Below are 4,952 nucleotides of genomic sequence, written 5' to 3'. Positions count from 1 at the left end.
TGGTGTAAAATAGTGCCGTACCCTAACAGTCTGTAGTGAAATAAATATACATCTGTTTAGTTTATATGTTTACATATATGTATTATTTTCTGTTTTATAGGATTTTATTTCTGCTAATGGAGATTTAAAAAAATATCTCTTTTCCCTTCCCTCACCTCACTGATATAGAAAGATCTATTTTATTTCATGGAATTATGCCTTGTCAGAGAAAAATGTGAGTTTTTAAAGCTCATGTGGTTTAACTTCTTTTATGTGATGGATGGGGAAGCTGAGGTCCAGCATGAATTACTTGTTCTAGGTAACCTGGTGAGTAGTGCCAGAGCTGGGGATGAGAGCCAAGTTTTCCATGATACCACAAAGCCCCTCTGAGAGGTAGAAAGAGAGCCTTGGTGGCTGCAGCATTCTACACTGCCATCCAGCTGGGAGTGGGCAAGAACTGCAAGTATAGTTGGTCTTTCTTTTTTATAATTTTAGTAGCCATTGAAAAATCATTGCATAGGTCCATAATTTATTAGAGCAAAAATGGTGCTATTCCAATTCCAAATTTCTTCACAGTTTAATAACTGAAATTCTTATATACTGAAAATATTTCTTCATTAACTAGTTCAATATACTGAGATATAGCTTATAAAGGAAAGACATACAAAGCTGTTATTTTTACAAAATGAAAATATGGATTTTTAAATATGAGTTAATCATGTAAGCACTGGGCACAGTATCTAGAATAAATCTCATATAGAGTGGTAAAATTATTATGATTGTGTAGAGTGGTGAAATATATTAGCTGGCACCATTTTTCCTCATCATACTTTTAGGGAAATACAATGAAAAAGCCACCTGATGAGAGACATGAGATTCAAAGGTTATGGGTCACCAAAGAAGATAGGTAAACTGCTTTACATTTAAATTTAAATTTGATAGGAATGGGTGGAGGTGAGATTCCAGAGGCTTTTAGCAGTTTGGATTAGGATTAACAAAAGTAATAGAAAATAAAAATAACAGCCATTTAAATAAGGTAGAGAGATATTTTTTCTCATGTGTAAGTGGTTCAGTTAGGTAGTATTGTAAGAGATCTATGCTCCTTCAATCTTGTGTCAAAGTCACCTCCTGTTCCAAGTGACTCCTGGAGTTCTAGTCATGATACCCACACTCTAGCCAGCAGGAAGTAGGAAGGGCAGAGGAGAGCACATACCTCCCAATACGGACATTTCTCAAAGACCATGAACACAAACTATTTCCTCTTATATCTAATTGGCCAGAATGAAGATGGCTGCACCTAATTTCAAGGGAAGCTGGAAAATGTATCTGTACTTAGATCATGTGCCCAGGTAAAAACCAGGGATTCTGTAGGTGAGGAAGGAGGGAGAACATATATTGCGAATAACTGATCATCTCTGTCACAAAGGGGGAAGAGGAAAGGAAACCAAGGGACGGCACGAAGCTAGAGTAAGTGAGTTAGAATTTTCTAGAAGTGAAGTGCACGAGGACTTTTAAGAACAAACATGCTGTCTTAATTTGTACTGTCCCAGAAATAGGACTTGAGACAAGAATTTGAAGACATATACTTTATTTAGTTTATTCTAGGAAGCGCTAGTAGGGGAGTAAGGAAGTAAGGCAGTAAAGGGAGGGCATATATAAGCTGCACTTTTCTAGGTTAAAACTTTAATTAAAAAATTTAAATTTCATCTTTACCGAGGCAGAATTAACACATAAAGTTGTAAGATTATTTAAGGTGTACGTTGTGATGAGTTGATATACAGTTACAGGTATGTTAGCTTGTCTTGTGAAACATTCCCCACATCTTGTTCAGTAACACATCCATTACAGAATTGTTCAAGAGCAAAAATACTAGGAGGTGAGAAGCACTGGGACCATTTGATAAGATTGCCTACCTTGGAGGATGTGTGTGTGTGTGTGTGTGTGTGTGTGTGTGTGTTCAGGCAATCTTATTTATTTATTCAAAGATATTTTTTGAAGATCTAAATGTAAAGCACAATAATAAGACACTACTCTAGGCACTGAGGATATAGCAGTGGAGGAAAAGAAAGGGCAAAATGCCTGCACTCAACAAGCTTTCATTTTACCTTCTCTGGATGATGAGCACAGAGAGACTCTAGCTGACGTCTGCGTCACAGTTAGCTCTAGGATTTGATTGTTCTCTTCTGTGACTGGAAATGTGCCATATCTGGCATCAGATAAAAGCATGTCTTTCTAGGGAGGTGTGAAGAGAGCGAATTGGATGAAGGTTGTCCAAATGTACAAATTTTTCAGTTAGAGGATAAATAAGTACTAGGAATGTAATGTACAGCATGATGACCACAGTTAACACTCTGTATGGTATATTGGAAGTTGTTAGAGTGAATCTTGAGTTCTTATCACAGGGGAGAAAACTTTTTCTCTTTTTCTGTCTCTCTCTCTTTTTTTTTGGTATCTATATAGGGTAATGGGTGTGAACTAAACTTATTGCAGTAATAGCTTCATGATGGGTTAAGTCAAATCAGTATGCTCTATACCTTAAATGTACACTGTGCTGTATGTGGATTATATCTCAATAAAAGCTGGAAAGGAAATAAAGAAGATATTTAGCCCCCCTCCAAAAAAAACATAGCCTTTTCTGTTTCTGAGACATGTGTCAATGAGGATTTATTTTTCCAAAGAGGACTGGATAGTATTTGGCTGTTTCTGTTTTTGTCCTCTTTTGTTGAGAACCTTGAGAATCCAGGGCAGACAAGTGGAGAGGAGGCTCACTCTGCAGCCACGAGCGAGCCAAACTAGAAACACTAGATGGGAAGTGTGAGTGAGAGGATAGGAGACAAAGGATTTCAAAGAGGGTTCCCCAAATTTATCATAAAGCTCCAATATAGGGGGCTTTAAGGCAGACGTTTCCTGTTGTTCCTTCAAGAGTCTTCGAAGCCTAAACTCTGATACCACTTCCCAATTCCCTCAGCACATCTTACATCTTTTAAGAATCTCTAGCCACAATGATGGGGTATGGATTTGTCAGCACGTTTGTTCCAGAGCTCTGTGGACTTGCTGGGCTGGGTGGCAGCTGAGGGGTTCTGGGGTTGAGCCTCCTGCCTTAGGATTCAGGAAATGGTCCCAAGGAGTCTGCTGCTGGGTGAGGAGATGATTCAGGTGTGGGTGGGGGAGGTAAGGAAGCGGGGTTCCAGCTCCATGAGGCTGAATTCTGGCACATTATGGAGAAGGAGATGTGCCAGTGGCATGACCTTTTCCTCTTTCCCCAGACAGCCAGCTTTATTTGTTTAAACACAAGTCGAGGGAGGCCAGCTAGTGGCTAAGAGTGTAGAATCTGGAAAGGGACAGTTCCGCCTTTGCTCATAATGGGAACCAGGACTAGCTATGTGAACCAGCTCTTTCTTTCTTTCTTTCTTTCTTTCTTTCTTTCTTTCTTTCTTTCTTTCTTTCTTTCTTTCTTTCTTTCTTTCTTCTTTCTTTCTTCTTCTTTTTTTTTTTTTTTAACAGCTGTGTCTTTTGGAGCTTCAATTTTGTCCCTTATAAAGTGGGAGAGACATCGCTATAGACTAGGGTTTTTAAAGATAATGTGCAAATGTGTTTAGCACAGTGCCTGTGCTTAGTGAATGATATCCATTTCTAGGCTGGGCAGATTTGAGGATCCCAGCTCTACAGATGAGGAAGATGAGAGGCACACAGTGAGTCTCTGTGCTCTGCTTCCCATATTCTCTCTCTCCTCTTAGAATCCCCTGTCCTTTCCAGGCACAGCAGGCCCCAAAACCTTGGCCAGGCTTGAGTGCTTTGCTTACCACCCTGAGGAGGCAGAGGCTGTGGGCAGAGAGATCCATTCTTCTGCCCACCTGGGTCAGCACTGCTCCCTACTCTTCTGGGTCTGCCAGGAGCAGACAGGGTCCGGGGTCAGAAGTGAAAGGGAAGGGGAATGGGGCTCCCAGGGAGGCATCCAGTGGCTAAGTGCTGACCTGCTGGTGGAAAGCATTCAAAATGATTCTCTGGCATTTCTCTAAGAGCATTCATATGCAATCCAGGGAGGGCACAATCCCTGAAAGGCAGGTGGAAATGCATCCCTGCTGTTCTCAGGAGGGCACATTTGGAAGGCTCTTGTCCAATTAAAGTATTACAGAGCCCAACTACTCCTCAAGGTTATTTCTGAAGAGGGAGGGGTTGGTTTTTGTCTCCTCATAGCGTGGAGATGAAGAACAGAAGCCAGCATCTGATAAAGAACAAGAGGATGCTCGAGTCTGTGCTGATGCGGCTGGCCTTAAGTCTGCGTGTGGGTGTGTATGTGCGTGTGGGTGTGTGTTTGTATGTGTGTGCTTTTGTTCTGGACCTTTCTCTCTCTCTTGTCTCTTAGTGGTTCTGAAGATTCGGACCATGTTAGTTGTGAATCCTGGGTGTCCTTGAGAAAGTGAAGATGATAATAATACCTGCCTCACTGAGAGAAGGTGCATGTGAAGCACTTAGCAGGGTGCCTGGCACATAGTAGATGCTCAATAAACTGTGTATGTTTTTGTATAACTTTTTCTTCTGTGTGTGCATATCTCTTATTGGGGCCAGTATAGGGGCTATACTAAGGGTCTTGGGTTGCAGATAACGAACATATTTGCAGGTTAGCTCCATGGGATCAGCACCAAGAACAGCACCTGGCTCAGTTTGGGGCCTTGACAGCTAGCTGGTGACTGAATAGATGAGTGGCCAGCCTGGAGCTAACATAAGTATAGAGGGGAAAATAATGTAGAAAACATCAATTGTCACATGAACCCATGGGTGGGGATGAGGAAGGCCTCAGGAAGAGATATAAGCTGGGGTCTTGAATGCCACAGGGACAGGCTTGTCAATTCTCTGTCTACCTGTGCACAGTTACTTTGTTCTTTTATCTCCTGTAGATTAGTTTCTTCTGCTCCTCAGGCTATTTGGTAAATTCTGGCTACCTCATAATTATCAGTCCAGCTAGTCTCAGA

The 4,952-nt window shown here is 41.3% G+C and overlaps 1 long non-coding RNA gene across 1 annotated transcript; it reads left to right on the top strand.

The window, feature by feature from the left end:
- Positions 1-598: 598 nt before the first annotated feature.
- LOC140631587 (uncharacterized) lies at positions 599-4,481 on the top strand. Its single transcript, XR_012029126.1, has 3 exons — positions 599-1,446; positions 3,617-3,671; positions 4,346-4,481. It is a non-coding gene; the product is annotated as an uncharacterized lncRNA (long non-coding RNA).
- The last annotated feature ends 471 nt before the right edge of the window (positions 4,482-4,952 follow it).

Source organism: Canis lupus, chromosome 4 (genome assembly GCF_048164855.1).
Source record: "Canis lupus baileyi chromosome 4, mCanLup2.hap1, whole genome shotgun sequence".
Classification (NCBI taxonomy): Eukaryota; Metazoa; Chordata; class Mammalia; order Carnivora; family Canidae; genus Canis; species Canis lupus.
Note: the sequence above shows the minus strand (reverse complement) of the source record. Positions and strands in the feature narration are given on the sequence as shown.